Raw genomic sequence first — 24,987 nt, 5'->3', positions numbered from 1 at the left:
TTGCGATGCGGTTTTCCCTTTGCGGAAATAAAAAAGCAAAATATGACGAAAATGTTCCTTTTGATTTTCCATTTTTCAACGAACGCCAAACGAAAACTACAAAACAGATCAAAAAACTTTTTTTACTGATTAACAGCTGAATAGCCAACTATCAAATAACAAAATGTGTTTTACATTTGTACTACGTCTGCAAACCTAAAAATTCAACTGAAGCCATATATGTGAAACCCGCAATTACTTAGCTGCCGACCCAATAGTTTAAAACAATTCTTAATCTTCACCCAAGGATATTTTTACCATTGATTTTTAGAGAGAGTAGAAGGAAGAGAGAGGGAGAGAGCAACATTGATGCAAGAGAGACACACATATTGGTTGCCTCCTGAACATACCTGCCCGATGGGAGCTGGGAATTGAACCCAGGTCCATGCCTTTGACTGGGAATGAAAACTGTCACTCTTTAATGGATGGGCTGACACTCTAACCACTGAACAACACCAACTGGGCCAATGGTTTTAAACTGTTGAAGTGATAAGATTTTTTTTGGTATATTGGGTTAAATAAAACATTATTTAAACTTATTTCACCTTTTTATTATTATAATGTGGTTAATAAAACATTTTAAGTTACAATTGGGTCAAATTAAATTTGTATTGGATAGCCAAGGAGTCGAAAGGGCAGATGACTTTGTCAATGATGCATCCTTACCAGCTCCCATAATTTCATTCTATTCTAGAAAGGTTTGGTGACCTTCACAGGTTTCCTATTAGGCAGACAGCCTCCCATGGAATTACCAGGCTCCTAAGGTTGTTGCTTTATTACATTTGTTTGAGCCCTCTCTCTGCTTCTGATTTTTCTTCCCTTCCTTTATTGTTCAGTGTATTAAAGATGCCTCCCCTTTCCCCCATTGCCCCCCATCCCCCGGTTCCTGGCCAGGACCCAGGCCTTCACCATCCTATTCTTCGAGTCCATAGGTAATGCATATATGTTCTTTCTTATTTTAATGGGAAGACTGAGTTTAGTTTGTTGCTTCTGAATAGTGAATTAGATAAGTTCTTTTCAATTCATTGTTTTGAATAGCTATCAAATCTTGATTATGATAGTTATCAAATTTTTATTATGAAATGCAAGAGTTTCATCTGATGTGTTCTAATTGTAGAGTTCACAAGAATAATTTTCTTGCTAGTTTTTATTGTTTTGGTAAAAAAAAAAAATTAAGGCTTTATTAAGTAAAGATATTCTAAGGTCTTTTTCTCAAATTCTTTTTCTGATCATGCTTGATAGAAGTCTGTTTACTTTTATTACTTCCACTATAGGCTCGGTGCATGAAATTCATGCCTAGGTAGGGTCCCTAGGGCTGGCCAGTGATCAGGGCCGATCTGTGGGGCAACGGGCAGAGCGATCACCACTCCCCACTTCCCCCGCCCGCTGGCACCTGACTTGGCTGGCCTGGGGCCTGGAGGCAGCTCCTGCATTGAGCATCTGCCCCTTGGTGGTCAGTGCGTGTCATAACGAATGGATGCACCACTGTTCAGTCAATTTGCATATTTTGATTTTATTATATAGGATTATCTAGAAACTTAAACAGGTCATCCTTTTTAATATTTTTTTCTTTTTTGGATTTTAACTATTTAAAAAATTTATTTTTCAACTATAGTCGACATACAATATTATATTAGCTTGCAATCTTGATGATTTTCATTTATTTTTGTTGTTGCCTATAACAATGGCTCAGACCTCATACACAGCTGATTAGAAGTGGTGAGAGCAGTAAACTTAGCATTATTTATAATCTTAGGAGTGATAGTATTCAATCTTTTGCTAATAAGTAAAATGTTAGCTGTGAGTTTTGTGTGGATACCCTTTATCAGTTGAGGAAGTTCTCTTCTACTACTAGTTTTACTGAGAGTTTTAAAATCAAGAATGGATGTTTAATTTTATCCAATGCTTTTTCTGTGTCTATTGATATGATTATATGTTTGTTTTTTGTTTTATTTTTGTTTGTTTTGTTTTTGTGAGTGTGTGTGTTAAAATTATGAATTATGTTGATTGATTTTAAAATGTTAAACCAACTTTGCATTTTTGGAATAAACACCAGTTAGTCATAATGTACTATCTTTTATATGTAACATTGGATTCAGTTTGCTGAGTTTTTGAAAAAATTTTGCACCTATGTTAATGAGGGATACTAATTGATGATTTTGTTGAGTGTCTATTTGGTTTTGGTGTAAGGATAATACTAGATTCTAAAAATGAATTAAGAAGTATTCCTTTCTCTTCAGTTTTTAGGTAGGAGTTTGTGTAGATTTGGTATTTATATTTTAGATGTTTGGTAGAATTAATCAATGAAGCCATTAGGGCCTGGAGATTTCCTTAAAAGATATAAAGCTCTTTTGGTTATTTATTCTTGAGTCAGCTCTAGGTATTTATGTCTTTCAAGAGATATGCCCATTTCACATTAGTTTTTGAACTTATTGGCATAAAATTGTTCATAATATTTACTTATTATACTCTTAGTATGTGTAGCATCTGTAGTCACCTCTCTCATTCCTGATATTAGCAATTCATGCATTCTCTTTTTTATTTCTGATTTTTTTTTTTTTTTTTTACTAAGAGTTTATCAACTCTGTTGATCTCTAAGAACTAGCTTTTGGGTTTACTGATTTTTTCTTTTATTTTTAATATTTTACTGATTTCTGCCCTTATTCTTCCTTTTTTATTCTATTTACTTGAGTTTAATTTTTTCTTTTTCCAATTTTTAAGCTGAGATCACTGAGTTCAGACATTTCCTTTTTTCTAATAAAAGCCTTTCGATACTCTGATAAGAAACTAGCAATAGTTGCATTTCCTTCCTTCTGACCTTTGTTATGTTGTTTTCAGCCATTTCAGTTCTACATGTTAGAACTAACACCTCAGAACACTTTGCTATTTTTTTTTGCTTTAAATATTTAATCATGTTTTAGATACTCTAAACATATAATAAACTTTTAAATATGAACCAGCATATGAATCTTTTCAATATTTCTTTATGTATTTGGTATATTTCCCTTTTGCATAAAAGATTTTTTAAACATTTTTTGTAATGCAGATCTGCTGATGACTTTTTTCAGCTTTTGTAATATAAAAACTATTTTGTGTTTGTTTTTGAAATTTTTTTCATTGAATCTAGATGGCTGGATTGACAGATTGACAGTGTTTTGTTTTGTTTTCTCTTCAGTATTTTAAAGGTTTTATTCCATTGATTTCTAGTTGGTATTGTTTCTGATGAAAATTCTGATGTAATTCTTGTTTGTTATTCTTTATATATTATATCTTTTTTTTATTTTTTGGTCTTCCTGAGTTTAATATTTTTTCTATTGGATTAGCTAGTTTGTTTGTTTGTTTATTTTTTGCTCAGGTTTGTTGAGCATCCTATATCTTTGGACTAATGGTTTGCATCATTCTGGGAAAGTTTTGCCACTTTCTTAAAAGAGTATTTCTATCTTCTCTCCACCTCTTTAGGGCAAGAATTTTGTTCATTTAGTTCACTGGTGCACTTTCTTTTTTTCTTTTTATCTGTTTCATTTAGGTACTTTCTATGGCTAAGTTTTGAAGCTCACAAAGGTTATGTCTAATTTCTTGTTAATCCTATCCAGTGTTTATTTTATTTCACACTTTATCTCAGACATTGAAGTTCTTGTTTTTAGAGTTTGATTTGGGTCGTGGTGTCCGTCTCCCCTCTCCCCCCATTTTCCATGTCGATCTTGCCTCATCTTCCTGCTCAGAATGTTGGGACCTAATATCTCCTCACATTTATCATCTCTATAGGCAATTCTGTCCGGTGCCACCTTGTCCCTTTTAGAGAAAGCAACTTTTCTACCTCCTCAGCTTACCCAAGTGAGCTGACTGAGGATTGCTTCTAAAACAAATGTCAGCTTTGGTACAATGAATTTCCAGTCGGGCTCCTTGGTCCGATGTTTTACAAGAAGTGCAGGCAGGCGCCAGGCACAGCTTTTCCACTTTACAGTGCATTGTCACACCTTGGGGGGAGTCAGGCCAAGAGTATTAAAAATGGGGCTATTTGGTTCTGGATTGGAGTCAGCTATGGTATTGAGCCGAGCTGCTGGCTGTGATTGAAGAAAGAAGCCATCTGGACTATTTAACGGAAGACTTTTAAGCTGTGAGTCCTGTGCTATGCTACCTTTTATTTAGCTTGGTCCACCTGATTCAGATCACAGCTTCTTGGGAGACAAATACAATCAACATTCAGTTAAGGGGAATTCTGGGGAAAGGGTACTTTGCATGTTGTCTGCCATAAACATAATGAGAACTAGTCCATTCTAGTTTGTTTATATGGCTGTTTAAAAATGCTAAATACACAGACATATAAGTAATTAAACATTGTTTAATTATAAATTATACACAAACTATGTGGTTATAAAGACATTAAAATAAAAAACACTAAAGGTAGTACAACTATTTTGGACACTATTGTCAACATAATGTGGTGATATGTTGGTCTCATGATTTGTTTTATGAAATGTCAAAATAACTTTGAGCTCAGAAAGTCACTCTAAATCTGTAACTTTTGTTAGGAAAAAAAATCATATTTTTAATGGCTGTATAATGACTTAGATAAACTTTTGGCCAAAACCACAAGTCTCTCCCTGCCCAAGTGTGGATATTTTAGCCCAAAACTTAAAGGAAATATCAATATTTGGCTGAGAAGTAGAATTGGTCTATTTATTATTTGCACAGTGGGCATATTTCTTTTATTTTTATGTTTTAAATCAGGAGCAGGAGAACACTTGACTTTATTTCTTCCTGCCCACTTTGGGCTGTTCATTTTTGGGCCTGGCAGAAAAATGAACTTGGAGAAATTAGCTGCCCAAATGTGTGATTTCTTGGTCTGTCAGGGTTGGGCACAAAGCAGGTGCTCCCGGGACATTCAGGGTGTTTGTAAACGGACTGTCTAGACACCACAGTAGCATTATTTCCCAGGGTCCTATGGGCTTCAGACCTTTCCAGTTCTCTGTGACAGATGCTGACTGTTGGTGACACATGGGGCTCAAAGTTACCCCTAAAACTTGAAAATTAGGAAAACAGGGACTCAGGTAGTGCTGTGTAGCCAACAGAACCTGAGGAGGAGGTGGGCTGTGAGTGATGGGTCTCCTGAAGCAGATGTAGGGTTAGGCTCATGAGCATATGAGCTTGGCAGACCTTGTCCGGAGTCTGTGTAAAGTAGGGATGAGTGGGCTTTGGAGGCTCTGTGCAGCATCCCTAACTGGTCATAGGACAAATAGTTTCTTCATCTGTAAACGAGAAGGTGGACTAATGAATGATCTGTAAGTCCTTTGAGGACACACATTTTATGTTTCATGATTACCACTTTGGAGTATATTCTCACTCTTTTCTGTCACCACTTTGGAGCCAAACATTGACACTGTATGTATGCAGTTGGAAACAGAGGGGAAAAGGGGTGTCAGCCGAGGGCGGGGTCCATGTCCCCCCTTCCTTTGGCTCTCACTCTTCCCCATTTTTATCCTCTAGGAGAGTGCTGCGGGAATCTCAGAACTTGGAACAGCTCCCAGTAATTTATGAAGTTCATTAAGTGAATTACTGAAGTAGGCAAGGCTCTTCTCAACTGGCAACTATTAGCTAGATGGACTGTTGAGGTGTCCAGAGAAATCAGGTGAATTTGGCCAGGACTAGGCTGACTCAGGGAGCTGGTAGTTGGTTCCTGGGGAGGGAGCAGTGTGTGAGTGAGTGAGTGAGTGTGTGAGAGAGAGAGAGAATATGAACTCACATGAGCCTATGACACACCCAAATGGAACCTGGGCCAATGGTATTGAGAGTGAGGTAAACATGAGAAGCTTTTGTCAATAGCATCTCAGGTCTGCTTGCATGTGGGCTGGGAGACCAAACTGGGCCTCACAATAGCCCAGAGCAAGTTGGCATTGTCTTACTTCCACTTAAGGTACTTAGTTTTGTTTTCAAAAGCTGAGCCTAGTCCTTTCAGCCCTCCCCGCCCAGTGCCTCTGGGGAGGAAGGTAATGCTGTGCTTGCCTCCCAGCTCAGGGAGGTTATGTAACCGGCACAGGCTCTGGGAGTGGGCCAGTTGTGCCTGCGTTCTCTCTGCCGGCTGTGGCAGGGACCCACAGGCAAGAGGCCCAGTCCTAGGGCTGGATTCCCTCCAACAGGCTGGAGAGAAGGAAAGGAGGGTGCCTCTGGATCCTTCAGGGAGCTTTCCCGCTGCTGGCCCTCTCCCCAGGAGCCTAGCATGTCTTGAAGTAAAAACTGCTGTTTGAAATTTTAACCCTGCTATTTGGCTTCTGTAAATGCTTGCTTGCTTACTTCAGAGAGGCCATTAAACCTTTCCCGGATGAAGTTATCAGCGCTGGCACCAGGCCAGGCCTTTGGTTGAGGTCTCAAGGCCCCAGCAGATAGGGGCTTAAAGAACTTGCAAAGGGGGCCTGAAACACCCCATATTTGGGAGACAAAGAAAATGAAAACAAATAAATACGGAAAGTTCCTCCAAGAAGCCCAGCTGACCCAAGGAGCCAGCAGAAGCCAGCCGGCTTGGGAAGAGCTTTGGTTTTCTGATTCTCTCTGGTTTGGGAGAAGGAGGCTTGTGGTCAGATCCTGCCCAGCCAGCAGGAGGACAGAGTGAAGAAGGGTGGGTGTGGGGCTGAGCACCATCCCTCTGCCATCGCAACTGCCCTCCTTCCAATTTCACAAAGAGTAGCAAGGACTTCAAATGCAAAACTAGCATCCCCCTCATGACTGTAATCAAGGAATCCACATTCAGAGTAAAGGAAATGTCTGTCTCACAAAGTATTCATTCTGAAACCGAAACTATGAGTCAGGGGCAGGCAGGGCTCTGTGAGGCCAGGGCAAAGCTCCCCGAGCTTCAGACCCTTCCCTCAGTGTAACTGCCTGTGTTTCAGGGCGGCAGCGGGCAGCTGGGGCCCAGCACTAAGTGAGCTCCTTCTGTATGCACTGGCTGCCCTTCATACCCAGTCCTCACCGAGATTCAAGATCTGAGGACCGTGCCCTTTGTGCAGAGCATGGAACCGAGTCAGGAATCAGTTTGCCAGGCCCCAGTGTCTGTCCTCCAGGATGTTTGCTAGTTCTACCGCCAACCACTCAAGATTTTGGACACAATTCTCCCCTTCAGTTTGTCCCATCAAGTGGGATGCACACCCCTGAAGGAGTTGAGGTCTATGAGCTGTGGCATTGTGGGCTCTTCCTCCAGGAAGCCCTTTAAATGTTCTGTTCCCAGATGTTCCCTGCAACCTCTACCCACACTTCCTGTGGAAGCTGAAGCTCAGAGAGGGCTCGGAACATTCTGTCAGCCGCCTAGTTTGGTGTGTGGCTGTGTCAAAACAGCCCTGCCCAAATGTAACATCTTTGGTTATTTAAAAAAAAATATATATATATTTTTTAATTGATTTTAGAGAGTGAGGAAGGGAAAGGGAGAGAGATAGAGAGATATCAATGATGAGAATCACTGATGTCTGCCTCCTGCATGCCCCCTACTGGGGATTGAGCCTGAAACCCCAGACATGCTCCCTGACCAGGAATCAAACTGTGACCTTCTGGCTCATAGGTTGATGCTCAACCACTAAGCCATGCTGGACAGGCACCTCAGTGGCTATTTTTTAAGTTACCAAGTACTATGTCCCTTTGTCAGCCATCTATTCCTCCCTCATCTCTCCCTCCCTTGATCCCCACACCCCATCTCTGACATCCCCACCATCCCTCAGCCTCTGCCTGACTCTCAGATCTCAAATGATAGTGGGGACAGGGAGAGACTAAAGCATTTACACATTACTTTGTGATTTTTCTAAAGCAAAACATCTAGTGTACGTGCGTGCGTGTTGCTGTGTTGGTTTTAGTTGACGGTAAAATGTGCCCTTCCAGAGGCTGAAGTTGGGGATGTCCCTGGGAAGTGTCCCTGCAGAGCGAGGCCTCCTGGTCTCAGCCGCAGGTCCTCAGATCTGGCCAGGCCCCAGGTTAGTTGGGAAATTAGTGTCCTTAGCCACTGGGCCATGCTAGCTCCCTTCTTGACACGGGGAAGGATGCTGAGAATCCCATAGGATACAGAGCCGGACTCAGTGCACACAGGGCAGGCCATCCTGGGGCCCAGATGGGACACTCAGAGAGGTCAGCTGGTCCTGATGGGGCTACAGGGCCAGGGGAGGAAGCCCTCAGATGAGCAGTGTGGGCTATGGAACCACTTATACCTGGGTGACCTTAGACCGCTCTTGAACTGCTCCGAGGCTCATGTCTTTATTCATAAGGGGGGGGGGGGGGTAATTATACCTTTCTTTTAAGTTTGCTGAGCGTGAAATACCAAGAGGGTTCCCCTAATTCCTATCACTCATTTCTCAGAAATCTATTGACCTGCCGAAGCCGGTTTGGCTCAGTGGTAGAGCGTTAGTCTGCGGACTGAAAGGTCCCAGGTTCAATTCCAGTCAAGGGCATGTACATTGGTTGCGGGCACATCCCCTGTAGGGGGTGTGCAAGAGGCAGCTGGTCGATGTTTCTCATCAACGTTTCTAGCTCTCTATCCCTCTCTCCTCCTCTCTGTAAAAAATCAATAAAATATATTTTTAAAAAAAAATCTATTGACCTATGCGATCTCCACACTTTCCCTCATTCCTGACATTTCTCCAACCTCCCTCCCCCCTGCCCCATGAGGAACATAGCAAAGTAATAGCAGGCTTTCTTATTTCCAAAAAGATGTTCTCTAGTGGTTGCATGGAGATGGGGATAGAAGGAAGGAGGAAACTTTTGAAGGTGATGGAAACATTTGCTATTTTGATGATGGTTTAGTAAATATATAGCAAACTGATCACTTGCTTACTTTCAATTTATGTGCAATTAATTGTACTTCAATTATATTACAATAAATTTGGGGAGGTGTTTGAAAAGATATATTTGAGATGAGCACAGAGAACGAAAACATGCTTTAATGCTACATTCACGTTTCATTAAAACGACAACAAAACATTTTAAACACGCTTTGCTGGTGGTCACATCAATAGACTGTTCCAGTTTGTCAGCTGGGCCAGTGCTTGCTAAACCATATGCTCTGGAGGGATGGTATTTGTGGTTATGCCATTGCTGCTCGTTTCTGGTGTGCCCTTCAAGGGACATTCCATTGTAAGTCAACCTAGAATGAGACTTTAGGATTTGGGCCAGATTGAGTCAACATTGGTTTGTTGGTTTGTTTTTGTTTGTTTGTTTGTTTGTTTTTAAATATAGTTTATTGATTTTTTTACAGAGAGGAAGGGAGAGGGATAGAGAGTTAGAAACATCAATGAGAGAGAGTCATTGATCAGCTGCCTCTTGCACACCCCTTACTGGGGATGTGCCCGCAACCAAGGTATATGCCCTTGACCGGAATTGAACCCGGGACCCTTCAGTCCACAGGCCTACGCTCTGTCCATTGAGCCAAACCCGTGTCAGCTGTTGTTTGTTTTTTTTAAACACTGGGATGCTATTGTTTGTTTATTCAGACAATTCCTCGCCCCCGACATTTAGGTGTAAACATAATGCTGCGTGTGTTTTGTAAAAAGCCACTTAGTTCAAAAGCTATCTATGGCATTTCAATTTGCATAAATATTACCAGATTGCCTTTCAAGTATATTTACAACTTATACTTCTACCCACAACATAGAGTGCCTGTCCCCCCTGCCACACACACACCAATGCACTATAATATTTATGCAAGTTTTTTTCAGTTGATAGAATTTTATTAAGGTACTAGAACCCGGATGCACAAAATTCATGCAAGAGTAGGCCTTCCTTCCCCTGCTGCCGGCACCAGCTTCCCTCTGGCACCCGGTATCTGGGCTTCCCTCGCAGCCCTGGCTTCGTCCGGAAGATTATCCGGAAGGATATCTGGTCTAATTAGCATGTTATGCTTTTATTATTATAGATAGAATTTATGCAGAGAAGCACACAAATCTTAAATGTATCATTAGATGAATTTCCCCAGAGTGAAACATATCCGTCTACCTTTTAGGTCAGAAAGAGAATATCTAACAGTGACCTAGAAGCACCCCCCTCCTGTGCTTTTTCCTCACTACTCACCATTCTGCCCAGATATGATCAATATGTGACTTTTAATACCATCGTTAGCTTTGCCTGCACTAAACTTACCCATGGAATGATACAGTCTGTAATCCATTGCTTCAGTTTCTAACGCTCAGCATTTATAAAATTCGTCTATGTTTTTTTTTTTCATGTGGCAATAGTGCATTCCTTTTCATTGCTGCAGCGTATTCTATTTCTTTAATATACCACAACTGACTTCTCCATTCCACTGGTGATAGACTTTGGGTTATTTTTAGTCTGAGGCCATTGGAATTAATGCTGCTGCATAACTCATTTCTTCCTTCCTTCCTTCCTTCCTTCCTCCCTCCCTCCCTCCCTCCCTCCCTCCCTCCCTCCCTCCCTCCCTTCCTTCCTTCCTTCCTTCCTTCCTTCCTTCTTTTTATTTTATTGTCTAAAGTTGTACATTTATCTTCTTTACCCCAATTGACCCCCCTCCTCACCCCAGCCTGCATATATTCTTATACCTGTCTTTCAGGACAAATACACTCATTTCTCTTGGACATTTCTCTGAGTAGAATAGCTGGCCAAGAGTGTAGGCTTATGTCCCACTTCCCTAAGAGATTGTATGTATTTACACTCTTCTGGTACTGTATGCGGGCTCTCCCTGCTTCATGGCCTGTCCAGAACTTGGTTAACAGTTTTTCAACTTGAGCCATTTGGTAGGTGTATGGGTGATTTCTCATTGTGATGACTCCTGAATTTGAGCTCCATGTTATATTTTTATTGGGATGAAAACTTTTGTGAAGTGTCTATTCAAGTCTTTTGTTCATTTTTTCTATTGTTTTTTTTTTAATTGATTTGAGGAGTTATCCTCTTTTTTTAGCTTTCATATTCTGCAAATCATTTTTATTTTTATTTTTTTGCAAATCATTTTTTTATGTTTATCATTTTGTGGGTTTTTTTTGTTTGCTTTTTAATTAAGGTATCACATATTTGTCCTCATCCCCCCATTCCCATCCCAAAGCCCTCCCCACTCATGTCCCCACCCCCCTGTTGTCCATGACCACTGGTTAGGCTCATATGCATGCATACAAGTCCTTTGGTTGATCTCTCTCCCTTTCCCCCACCCTTCGCTACCTTCCCTCTGAGGTTTGACAGTTTGATCAATGCTTCCCTGTCTCCGGGGCTGTTTTTGTTCATCAGTTTATGTTGTTCATTGTTTTCCCTAGATGAGTGAGGTCATGTGATAAAATAAATACATTTATAAGAACCAAAAATAAGACAAACAATAATGGTTATGCTGAGAGACAAATGAATCAGTCTAGAGTTGTCCTTTTGTGTCAGATGTAAATATTGTAAATATTGTCTCCCATGCTATGGACTGCCTTTTCATGTTTAAGTCTAGAAGTCTACTTTGAGGTCATAAAGATATTGTCCTATGTTATCTTCTAGAAGCCTTATTTATCATTCACATTTAGATCTCTATTTCATCTGGAAACTTTATGTTTGGTATGAAGTAGGAGCCAAGAATAAATTTTTCCCAGATCCTGTTGACTTGGTACATTTATTGAAAAGAACATTCTTTCCTCATTGCTCTGTAATGTTACCCCTGGCATAGAGTGAGTATCCTACAGGAATGGGTCAACTTCTGGACTGTGTTTTTTGTTTTATTGGTCTTGCCATTTGTCTATCCTTATGGAATATCATAGTATCATAATCTTTGTGATTTTAAAATAATGCAGGCCCTCCAATGTTGTTCTTTTTCAATATTGTTTTGGATATTCTTGGCTCTTAGAATTTTCACACACATTTCAGAATATATTTTTCAGACTACAAACACACTTATACACACAAACTAAACTCCAGTATTCTGATTGGGATTGCATTTAATAGATAAATTTGAGAAGAATTGACATCCTAAACACATTGACTTTTCCAATCAATGAATATGGGATAGCCCTTATCTTGGTATTTTTTTCCAATATTTTTTTGAAGTTTTATATTTAGCACTCTTGTGCATCTTTTAGATAGATTCTTAGGTATTTTATTTTTTATTGAAATCAATACATATTATCATTTAAATGTGTTTTTAGTATATAAAAATACAGTTGATTTTTGTATCTTATTTTTGAATTTAGCAGTCTTGCTAAACTCACTAATGATCTTAATGGTTTATCTGAAGATCCTTTTGCATTTTCTTATTGATGCAGTACACTTGTTGAAAAGACCATTTAGGTACCCATTCATGTACACTGTAAATAATGACAGTTTTTCTTTTGTAATCCTCATGCCATTTATTTATTTCTCTTCACAGACAGAACATATGCCCAGGTTTCAGGCTCAATCCCCAGTGTGCAGGAGGCAGTTTTATTTCACTGACTAGGTTTTCTAGTATAAAGTTGAATACAAGTGATAGTAGTTGGCATCTTTATGTTGTTTCTCTCAGAGGGAAATTGATATTAGTGTAAGCATTAAGTATAATATTTATTGCAATTTTTAAATAAATACCCTTTATCAGATTGAAGAGGTTACTATATACCATTAGTATGCTAAGAATTGTTTTTTAATAATGCATTTCAAATTTTATCAACTATCTTTTCTACATTTATTGATTTTTTTTCTTTATTTTGCTATTATGGCAAATTACATTGATAAGCTGTTCAGTGTTAAACTAGCTTTATATTCCTTTAATAAGCCTAGCTTGCTCACAATACATTGTCCTTTCCATGTGTTACTGGATTTGAAGGGGTAGTATTTTGTTAAAGATATTTGAATAGATGTCTGTGACAGAGATTGACCTCCTATAATTTTTTCTTGTTAAATGCTTGTCAGGCTTTGATATTAAGGGTATGTTGGTCTCATAAATGAGTTCAAAATGTTCCTTTTTAATCTATTTATTTAATATGTTTGAGAAAGTGACTTTCCTCAAACATTTTGGAGAATTTAATAGTGAAGCCATCTGGGACTAGTTTTCTTAGTGGGAAAGTTTTATTTAAGGATTCAACTTTTAAAAGTCATATTTTCTACTTCTTGTTGTCAGTCTTAATAAGTTTGATTTTTCATAGAGTCTATTCCATCTAGTTCAATGGCATAAAGTTGTTTCTAATATTCTCTGATAATCTTTAATTTTAGTTTCTGATACTAATAATTTGTGGCTACTCACTTTTTCCTGATCCATCTTGCAAAGATTTATCAATTTTATTACTCTTTCAAAGAACTACCTTTTAGCTTTGTTGATTTTTCTTTATTTTGCATATGTTTTGTATTTCATTAAAATTTCCTCTCATATTATTTCCTTATTTCTTTTTTCTATTAGGTTTACCTTTTCTGTTTGTTTTCTAACTTATTGGTATAAATGCTTTGATTACTAGTTTTCATTCCTTTTCTAATATATCTATTGAAAGCTATAAATTTCTCTTCAAGAATGGGAAAATTTTAAGAATGGCCCAACAGGTGTGGCTCAATGGTTGAGCGTCAACCTATGAACCAGGAAGTCACAGTCAGGGCAAATGCCTGGAGCGTGGGCTCTCCCCAGTGTGGGGTGTGCAGGAGGCAACCAATTAGCGATTCTCTCTCCCTCTCCATCCCTCTCTGAAATAAATAAAAATATTTATTTAAAAAAAAATGGCTTTAACTGAATCCCAGAAGCTTCATTACATTGCTTTTATTAATACTTAAAATATATTCTAATTTCCAGTGTGACATTATTTGACCCATGGGTGATTTAGAAGTGTATTGCTTAAATTCAACACCATATAATAAACTTGCATTTGGTTACTAACTTCTAGTTTAATTTCACTGTGGTCAGGGAGTAGACTCTGAGTCATTTAAGACATTTGAAATGTCTTACTAATCCCATGGCCTCGTACATGCCTAATTTTAGTAAATTACCCAGGTGTACTTAAAACAATGTCTATTTAGTAGTTGTTGGGCACAGAGTTCTATATATGTCAATTAGATTTTATTTCTTAACTGAGTACTTCAATGTGTTATATCTTTATTTTTTTTACTGAGATATAATTCACATGCCATAATATTGACTCTTATAAACTGTACAATTCGGTGTTTTGTGGTTTGTTTGTTTTTTTTTGTATTTAATAAAGTTGTGCATCCATCATCACTATCTAATTTGAGAACATTTCATCACCCCCAAAAGAAACCCTTCCCAGATTGCTTTCCAAAGTGCAGTACCATTTTACATTCCTCCTAGAAATAAATGTATGAGGGTTACAGTTTCTCCACATCCTCACTAACACTTGTTACTGCTCATCTTTTAGATTTTAGCCATGGTAGTAGTATTTGAATGGTATCTTATGGTGGTTTTTATTTGCACTTCCCTAGAACATCTTTTTATGCTTACTGGCCATTTGTATAACTTCTTTGGCGACATGTCTAAATTATTCTGCCCATTTTTAATTGGGTTGTTTTCCTTTTAATTGTTGAGTTGTAACTATCCTTTATATATTCTGGATCTTAGGCCCTGGTCAGGTATAGGAATTACAAATATTTTCTCCCATTTTGTGGGTTCTTTTTTTATTTCCTTGATCATTATTTACTTTTTTCCTGCTTATTCTAACAGTTTTTGAGAGATGGGTTTTCTATTTTTCCTTGTAGTAGTATTAATTTCTGAGGCTTAAGTGCATAAGAATATAGAAATATAGTTCCTTCCTGTTGCATTGAAATATGTCTGGCTTTATTTTAGTAATACTTCTCTACAGTCTATCCATTTGATATTAGTAGGCTATAGGGCTTTTAAAAATATTATTTAAAGTTTTACATATGTCTTCTTTTTCCCCAATTGACCCTCCCCTCCAGCCATTCTCACAGCTTTTTAAATTTAGTGTTTGTGTATCTTTTTCATCCTTTTAACTTCTGTTTGTGTTCATATTTAGAAGGGATATATCCTTGTAAACAGCTTATATTTATTTTTTAACCCAGTCTGACATTTTTCATTTAATTGAAATGTTTAACCCATTTATATTTTATGCAATTAGTTATATACACTTTGAATAATTATAAAGGCAGTGTTTATTAAAGCACATTTAATTTTCAAAATATAACACCTATTGCTTGGCCAGTGTGGCTCTGGTCACTGGTTCAATTCCCAGTCAGGACACATGCCTGGGTTGCAGGCTTAATCCCCAGGAGTGGGTGTGCAGGAGGCAGCCCATCAATGATGTTTCTATCTCTCTATCCCTCTCCCTTCTCCTCTCTCTATAAAAATCAAAGCCTTATTTAAAAATACACACACACACACACACACACACACACACACATATATATATATATTATAAAGAGTATATACATTTTTAGGGGACATCCTGTATTTAGATTTAAATCTAATATCATATTATTTGTTTGCTATTTGTCCCACTTATTTTATGTTCATTTTCTCTCTTCTTTTGCCTTCCTTTGGAATAATCATGTATTTTTAAAAATATATTTTATTGATTTTAGAGAGGAAGGAAGAGGGAGAGAGAGATAGAAACATCAATTATAAGAGAGAATCATTGATTGGCTGCCTCCTGCATGCTCCCTACTGGGGATCAAGCCCACAACCCAGGCATGTGCCCTTGACCAGAATTGAACCTGAGACCCTTCAGTCCACAGGCCAACACTCTATCCATTGAGCCAAATCAGCTAGGGCAATCATGTATTTTTTTAAAGATTCCATTTCCCTGCTTTATTAGCTTATTGGTTACACATTATTTTATACATTATTTATCTAATGATCATTCTACTGATTATCTTGACTTATTAAAGTCTAATATAGGGACCAGTTTGGCTACTTAGTAATGATGTATCGGTATTGATTCACATTTCCTCTATCTTGCCTAATGTTTTTCCCCCATTCAAGAGCTCATTATACTTAATCATCATGTCTCTTTAGGCTCCTCTTGGCTGTGACAGTTCAGTTTATTTGTTTTGATGACTTAGACAGTTTTGAGCAATATCAGTGAGATATTTCACAGAATGTCCCTCAAGCTGGATTTGTCCGATGTCTTTCCTGAGATTAGACTGGTATTATAGGTTTTGGGGATGAAGAACCACAGAGGTACATTGTCCTTTTTATCACATCACATCACATCACATCACATCACATCACATCACATCACATCACATGTACATACAAGTAATAGGTCCCTCAAAATCTGGATCACCCCTGACTGTGAGTAACTCTGCCCATTGACGATTTTAGTGAATGACCAAGTGTCCTTCATAGGATGAGAAAGGAGTTGTGGATCAGATGTTGCCTCAGGGTGTCTGTCACCACACCTGGCAAGGTGTGAGCATCCTGCTGTGCTGGGTATAGTTGTGTATAAAGACCTGCCCCCTCCCCCCCTTTTTTTAAATGTATTTTATTGATTTTTTACAGAGAGGAAGAGAGAGGGATAGAGAATTAGAAACATCGATGAGAGAGAAACATAGATCAGCTGCCTCTTGCATAGCCCCTACTGGGGATGTGCCCGCAACCAAGGTACATGCCCTTGACTGGAATCGAACCTGGGACCTTTCAGTCCGCAGGCCGACGCTCTATCCACTGAGCCAAACCGGTTTCAGCTGCCTTTTCTTTATAACATGGTCCCTAGATATCAGCCAACTATTTCACCTGGTGCTCATCCAAAGAAACCACAATTGTCCTGACACTGGGGGAAAAGCTGGCTGTGCTGGGCTGACTGAGAGGTGGGTGTCCGTTTCCAGTCTGGTCACACCTGTGGGGGTTCTCAAGGGTAATTCTGACTCAGGCGGTTTTTGCTTTGCTCACTGACTTTACATGTGACTCCACAGTATTTTCCAAAGTGAAGCAGTCATTCTGTGACTTTATAGTATAAATACATATTAAGAAAAAACATTTTTCGAGTCTAAATTCAACATAATTTGTTCTGCCTGTACAGGACATAACACCGAAGGGGTAGTGCCAGCTTTTCCCTGCTCATCTGAGTTCCATGGGTCCTCCATGTCCCACAAAGATCTGAACAAAGACTTGAAATTACAGCTTTTCTTGATCTTTGCTAGGTAGGTTTAGATGATATCATCCTCCAAATGGCTTTGGTGATTAGAGGAAAGCTATTCTTTCCCTGATCTATTGGGCTAGTAAGCACTGACAGGGAAGAGGAGTGACTTTCCTCTTGAGCATACTGGAATGGAGAATTCTTTTTCTGAACTTACAGACTCAGTGCTATTCTGGGCCACCCAGAAAACTCTCCACAAGATGCTTTTCTAGATAGTTGTGGCTTTTGACCTCCCCCGACCTTACTTCTTCCCGGATGAACTGTCTCAACTTCTCCAGTCAATTGTGGCACCATTGCAAGACTCATCAACATTTCAGTCACCTTCTTTGAATACATTTATCTATATGGCTAGTAAAAGAATGGTGCACAGAGAGGGACATAACATATTGGGGTTGCTGCCAAGCCCATGGTATTGTGGAACTATCAGGTCTCTCAGCTCAGTACGGCTCAGAGTTGGTGCTTAACATTCAGATCGTTGATACGTAGGGTAGCGGGCATCACCAACCCTCATGGCAGGACCAGCCTGGTCAGCACAGCAGCCTCTCCACATTTAAGAAGCAGCAGGAGCAGCCTGGTCATCTCTCTCATCCGGATTTGAATCTGTAGTTGGAGCCCTGCCTTGGCCTTTGAGCAAGGCTCCCCAAAATGATGTCAATGTTCATGCTCAGCTGCCCTCATCTCAACCAGACTAATGAGGACTGGAAAACTTCCCTTTATTTCAGACCAATGGATCCTCCAACAGCAGCCATCTTTCTTTGTTCTTGCAAATACTGGGCCCACCCACAGGATTAAAAGGAAAACATTTTTTTCATCTTAATCCTTAGCTAAGGATATGTTTATGGATTTTTTTCGGAAGAGAGAGAGAGAGAGAGAGAGAGAGAGAGAGAGAGAGAGAGAGAGAGAGAGAGAGAGAGAGAGATTTTTTGAACCTGCAACATAGATATGTTCCCTGACTGGGAATCAAACCCTCAACCCTTCGGTTTATGAGACAACACTCCAACCAACTGAGCCACACTGGCCAGGGCCCACCCAAAGGGTTTAAAACCAGTATTCTAGCAGGTAGAGAGAGAAAGCCACCGCCTGGCCACCCTGACACCTGCCTTAGAAAGCAACCTCACCTTACATTCACTGAGCGCACTTGTGTGATGGTCCCCGGGTACTGTACGATATAAGGAAAGTCCTGCAGACTTGGTAGACAAGCTGCTGCATGTCCCTAGTCTTCTGGTTTGAACCTGCAAGAGACCTTCAGGATGATACTCCATCTCTTCTGCTCTCTTTACATCAGTCACCAGTGGCAGACCAAGGCTTCTAGGTCACCTGCCACCACCTGGCCTTTGTCCCTGGACAGTTCATTCTCTCCCATCTCCCATCCCTTCACACCCTCCAGGTCCTTGCACTGCAAACTCATCAGCCACTTTCTAGACCCTCCCCCCTTCCTTTCTGAATATGTCTTCACCTTTTTTTAAAACTAGAACCCCACTCTGCTGACCTCATGAAGAGGCTAATTTCTCTCCCACAGGCAGGTATTAGATAGAGTAGAGGGCCTCCTGGGAAGGCACATGGGCATTCTTCCTTAATAATTGTTAGCTGAACCCAAGGTGACAGGCAAAGACCAGTCTTGGTTACACCTCTTACCAAAAAGACAGATGTGTTCTCAGCATTGACTTTTATCTTTGCCCAGATGTAGGGAAGTGGGTTTTGATGTGTAAATCCAGTCAAGCACTAGGAATGAATAGAACCCAGGCCCACTCTAGAATGCAGATAATCTCCTTTGTCTTGACTTTTGGTGAAACTTTCTGGTATTTGGGTGTATAAAATAAACATGCTGCATCGGCTCTGGGTCACTATTTCTCCATCAGAATAGGGCAGCGGTCCACCCCCAGCTTTTTCCTTCTTTCTCTGTGTCTTGTCTCTTTCTTATATTTCTCAATCCCCAGCCCCTATATTCGAAGAACTGATCAACTCTCTTTTCGTGCTGATCTCGGAAAAGAGAGACCCCACCATAAGACAGGGCCCAAGGGTGGAGAGGCTCCTTCTAGCTTCTTTTCAAAAATGTATTTTTATTGATTTTAGAGAGGAAGGGAGAGGGAGAGAGAGAAACATCAATGATGAGAATCATTGATCAGCTACCTCTTGCATGTCCCCTACTGGTGATTGAGCCCACAACCTAGATATGTGCCCTTGATGGGAATCGAACCCAGGACCCATCAGTCAGCATGGAAAGATAAGTCATCCCCTGAAAATAAGACCTAGCACAACTTTGGGTCCACTGAGCAAAACCAGCTAGAGCCCTTCTACCCTGTTTCCCCAAAAATAAGACAATGTCTTATATTAATTTTTTCTCCCAAAGTTGTGCTAGGTCTTATTTTCAGAGGATGTCTTATCTTTCCATGCGCTAGGTCTTATTTTCAGAGGATGTCTTATTTTCAGGGAAACACGGTAGCTTCTCGAGGCTGCTTCCAAACCTCCTCTTCTCTCTTTCTCTCCCACTCATATTGAACTTCTTGTTTCTCCTTATATATGTGAACCTTGACCTCCGGTCACTCCTTTAGTGATTTCAGTTCCCAACTCAGATCTCTCTTCTGTTAATATACTCAAGTGTCATTGTAACACCAGTTCACCAACCCTGACCACATCCTGTGGCTCTTACTTCTCGAACTTTCCCCTCCATGTTATTTAAGCCACCTCTGAACCTTCAAAATTTGCTTTTTGAAAAAACAGTTAAAGTCAATGTACATTATTATATTATAATCAGGCATATAAGATAATTATTCAATATTTATATACTCAACAAAGTGATCATTTTAATAAGTCTAGAAACCATCGGTCACATTACAAAGTTATTATGCTATATCAACTATATACCCTATGTTGTACATTATATCCCTTTGACTTAAGGATTTTACAATTAGAAATTTTACCTCTGTTCTCCTTCACATGCACCTGCTTCCTCTAACAACCAATACTATGTACCACAGTAATGTTAGCAATAGAACTGGGTGCAGGAACTCTCTCTCCTATTCTTATAACTTTTCTATAAGCCTGAAATTATCCTAAAATAAAAGTTCATCCAATGTTTAAAAGGAGCAGCATTTCCCTTATCCCCTTTTCAGTTTTCCTCCATTTCCCTGCTTCCCTTCACAGGAAACCTCCTGAAAGAGTTGTGTATGGCTATGGTCTCTACCCCTCAACCCCAACAAGCTCATTTGCCAGTTTACTCCCATCAAGTTACTGTCCTTAGCTCTCCAATGGAAATTCTTGGGTCAAGGTCCATGATAATCTCCCGGTTGCCCAACTCCAGAGCCAATTTTTCTCCTTATTTGGTTCCTCCATGACTTCTACCAGCACGAACATGGCCCAGGGCTCATTCTTAAGACTCTACTCTTTCTTTTATCTCAGAGATATATTTCATCTAATTTCATGGAGTTAAGTACAACTTACCTATTGTTGATAATTAAATTTATACCGTTAGCCTTAACCCTATCATGCTCCTTTCACATGAAAGCAGACCTTAAGCCTCTTAGACCTTAAGGGGCTTCTCCAATGCTACACAACTAGAAGCTGCAGAGCCAGGATTTGAACCTGGGTCTGCATGACTCCAGACTGTGCCATGAATGACCCGGATGCCCTGCTGCCTTCTCCCTCCATTCCAGCTCCTAGTCCTGCTTGCTCCCCAAGCTCTCCTGCATGTACTGCTTTGTCTGGCCTTGTACTTTGTACCCCTTGTCCACTTCTGGAATGATTACCCCTGAATCCCCCCACTCCACCTCTCCAATCCTCTTCCCTCCCAGTTCTGGTGTTTTATTTTTATTTTTATTTATTCCTGAGGCCAAGATTGATCTCTCTTGGCCTCCTCTAAACTCCTATAAGACCCAGATTCCCCCTCTAAGGCCACCGAGGGCTCATTTGTATCTATGAGTTTCATGCTTTCTGAACCCAAGATATGTGGGTCCATGGCCCAAGTAAAGAGCACACTTGGGGACATTAAGGCACAATATCTGAGATGGGGACACAGTATCTGGGAAAGTATGGGCCACAGGCCTCCATTATTACAAACCATCTTGAGGGGTCTGAGTTAGATCATGAATTCATAAGTACCATTGAAAACAAGTGTGTTTATTTGTATGGTTAGGGGAGTATGTAGTTTGATCCACAGTTGGGAATCTGCACATGCAAAGGGCCTGAAAACATGTGGGTTTTCGACTGTGCTGGTGTCATCATCCCTAACCCTGGTGTTGTTCAAGGGTCAACTGTACTTCAAAACTCTATTCTCAATCCTGGGAAGCCAAGGAAAGTTCAATCTAGAAGTGAAGGAACTGATTTAGGCTTCACCAAGGTCACAGAGAGGCCAAATAGTTCACATAGAGGCCACTGAGTTCAAAGGAATATTTTGAAGAAATTGGCTTGACACTGTGAACTTTATCATTTTTGAGGAACTGAAAGTGCCCTGAGAGAAGAGACAAAGGAAGAGGCTGGAGACCTGTGAGGTGGTGGTTGGGGGAGGGGTGGGGCAGAAGGAGAGAACTCTGTGTGTGTGTGTGTGTGTGTGTGTGTGTAGGTCTATATAGTGGTTGAGAAATTGAGAACTGATGTCATGGGCAGAGAGCATGTATTGAGGCTGGAACACTGGCCCCTTTCAATGACAGTGAGTTTGACCTCTGTCCCCATGATGCTGGCCTGGGTTCTGTACCCAACCCTGTCACCCTCCCTGTGTAACTGTAGGCAAGCCTACTTGGCCTCCAGTGGCCTCAGTCTCATTTCTAAACTGAGGAGATTGTAGAGATTGAACAACTAAATGATGGGGTTGGGTTACATCATTTCTACCTATTCCCGCTTCTTTCAGGTTTTGTCTCGGGTAATCCAGTGAAGACAGTCTTAAGTGCTCAAATTTCATATCTACGCCTTTTTGGCATTCTGAGTCAATTTGGGAAAACACATCCAGTCCCGTCCTCCTGGCTTGAGAATGGAAGAGCCAAGTTAATCTAATCACTCTTAGGCAGGCCTCCTGATAAAAGTCCTTTTTCACCGAAAGCAGAGGATGGGCAAGGGCTGAGGAGAGCAGGATGCGAATGGTTGAATCTTGCATATTGTGAGGAAAATGGGCCTCATTCCTTTATGTCTCACTTAAACATGACATTCCAGTCAGAGTCTTGGTTAATAAAACCATAATTGGGAACTGGTCTTATTAAATTCATATAAAAAATGCTATGACTCATTAAGTATTGCCAAATTCTGAAGGGATAAGGTAGGGAGAAAAATATATTATTCACCAAATTGCTTAAAGAAAATAAGTCTATTTATGGAAAACAAGAGGAAAAACTTTTGTCCTTTTAACAAAGTGAGGAAGCTAATGGTAATGCCCCTGGGGCCAGGATGCGGGGAAGGAGAGCCCACTGGATCCTCAGTCCTAAAGATTTTAAGGGTGGAGATTTTAGAACTTTACAGAATGTTCAGTAGCTTCCAGGTATACCCTTTTAGGGTTGTGGTCTCCATTCATTGATTGGCCAACCCCAGTGCAGAAGGTCATTCAATACAACTGGATCTGTGGCTGGTTTTGTTGCTTATCAGGGCCTGGAGCTGAAATACAACTGAGGCATAGATGTTATCTCTAGGGAGGAAAGGTCAAGGGTCCAGATGTTAGGGAAGGAAAAAATCACCCTGGTGGCAAGGTTCCATCCTATAATTGATTGTCCATTATTAGGCACCAGGGGCTTCCCATCTGGTGACCTTCTGTACCTGGTCTATCTTTGCTCAGCTTGTGACTGCCTACAACAAAATCAGAAGCATTTCAGTCCATCTTCACTGATTACCTGAGACAAAACATGAAGGAAGTAGGGAGAGCTTGTTTGGGACTTGGGTGCTTCTAGAGACCAGGCTCCTGTAATCCATTGGAGATAATGGCCTTCAGTGCATTCCCCATTCCCCCACCCCCTTGCTGGACTTGTAAGTAAAGAACTTGGAGCTGCCTCCAAGCCCAGGGGCTGGAGGTCACAATCACAGCCTTCAGGTGGTTAAGGACAACGCCTTACCCAAGGATGCTTTGTAGACCCACAGCCCACTAAAGTTGCTGGGTTCCAGAATGGTGCCCATCCATGTCTGAGTCCTGAACTTGTCAATGTTCAAAGGCAATTCTGCTGCTGAAGGCCTGGCTGAGAAGTGTCACAGAACAGCTTCAGAAACAAAACGAAACAAAACCCTAAACAGTGAGGTTTTCAGAAAGTTCGAGATGGTAGGCAAAGGAGATAGGAGCTGGGAAGAGCCCAAAGAAGCCAAATGTGGGTCCAGGCCCCACCAAGAGAAGGGAAGAGATGAGGAGAATAAAAAAAAAAGAACCAGAGGGAGGTCTAAAGGTTAAAGTAATAAAGACAGAAATGTTCTATTCGGCAATGAAAACAGAGTAAGACCCAGGTTCGAATTCTGACTCTACAGTTTCTAGTTGTGTAACACTGGGGAAGCCCCTTAATATCTGAGAGCCTGTCTACTTTCATGTGAAAGAAACATGCTAATAGTCCTTACATCATAGGGTTAAGGCTAAATGTATAAATCTGTGCATCAACAATAGGCAAGTTATACCTGTCCATGAGATTGGATGAACTAATACCTCTGAGCCAGGCCAAGGTGGGTCCATGATTGAATGTTGGCCTATGAACCAAGAGATCATTGTTTGATTCCCAGTCAGAGCTTATGCCTCGGATGTGGGCTTGATCCCCAATCATAATCAATGATTCTCTTTCATCATTGATATTTTTCTCTCCCTATTCCTTCCTCTCTGAAATCAATTGTGAAATATACCTCTGAGATAAGAGCTTAGGCAAAGAATAGAGTCTTAAGAATGAGCGCTGGCTGAAGCCGGGTTGGCTCAGTGGAAGAGCGTCCGCCTGGGGACTGAAGGGTCCCGGGTTCAATTCCGGTCAAGGGCATGTATTGGTTGCGGGCACATCCCCAGTGGGGGGTGTGCAGGAGGCAGCTGGTTGATGTTTCTCTCTCATCGACGTTTCTAACTCTCTATCCCTCTCAATTCCTCTCTGTGTAAAATCAATAAAATATTTAAAAAAAAAAAAAAAAAAAAAAAAAAAGAATGAGCTCTGGACCATGTATGTGCTGGTAGAAGTCATGCCGGAGCCAGATAAGGAGAGAAATTGGCTCTGGGGTTGGGCCACAGGGAGATGACCATCAACTTTGACCGCAGAGGTTTCCATGGATAGCTAAGGACAGTAGCTTGATGGGAGTGGATTGAGAAATGAGCTGGCAGGGGTTGGGGTTAGAGACTATAGTCATACCCAACTCTTTCAGGAAGTTTCCTGTGAAGGGAAGCAGGGAAATGGAGGGGAGGTGACGAAAGGGATAAGGGAAGTGGTGTTTCTTCTGGGTGTGAGAGGAGAAAAACTGGCTTACATTTCATTTCTCCCATTAATAGGGTGTGACTTGTGGAAGCCACTCAACTCGACGGTTTCATCTATGAAGTGGGTGCTCACAGGATTTCCCAGTTTGAGGATCAAGAGAGCTAATAAGGTAAGCGGGAGACCACACTGTGTGGACTGATCTGCTATGCAAAGCAATGCGTGATTGTAAGCAGAGGCGGCTGCCGAGTCTCCCCTTAGTCCCCCCCAATCATATCGTGGAGAGGGCTGTTCCTCAGCCATTCATGATTTGGAAAAGGAAAATTTGAACTGGGGAACCCATCATCATGCGCATGTCCAATTTGGAGCTTTCATGTGCTCTGTCTCTGGCTGAGTTTTTGTTTGTTTGTTTGGTTTTTTTTTCTTTCTTTCTTTGCCCTTCCCAGTCACATTCTACCAGACTGAGGTACTTTCTGACTGTAAGAGCCCAGAGTGTCCACACGCAGTCTGGCCAGGCTCTCCAAGTGCTTCATGTAGTTTCCTGAAAGCAGGAACCTGCCTTTTCCCCATTGGCTAAGAAAAGGGCCAGTGGC

General features: G+C 40.6%; 1 long non-coding RNA gene across 1 annotated transcript in view; it reads left to right on the top strand.

The window, feature by feature from the left end:
- The window catches only part of LOC311631205, a 65,644-nt gene that overhangs the window by 27,300 nt on the left and 13,357 nt on the right, over nt 1-24,987 (top strand). Inside the window, exon 2 of the long non-coding RNA XR_014796518.1 lies at nt 24,472-24,566. This is a non-coding gene — a long non-coding RNA (uncharacterized lncRNA). The remainder of the gene's footprint in view (nt 1-24,471; nt 24,567-24,987) is intronic.

The sequence above is a fragment of the Pipistrellus hanaki genome (genome assembly GCF_964339955.1).
Source record: "Pipistrellus hanaki genome assembly, chromosome: 12".
Classification (NCBI taxonomy): Eukaryota; Metazoa; Chordata; class Mammalia; order Chiroptera; family Vespertilionidae; genus Pipistrellus; species Pipistrellus hanaki.
The sequence above is the reverse complement of the archived record's forward strand: the minus strand, read 5'-3'. Positions and strand labels throughout refer to the sequence as shown.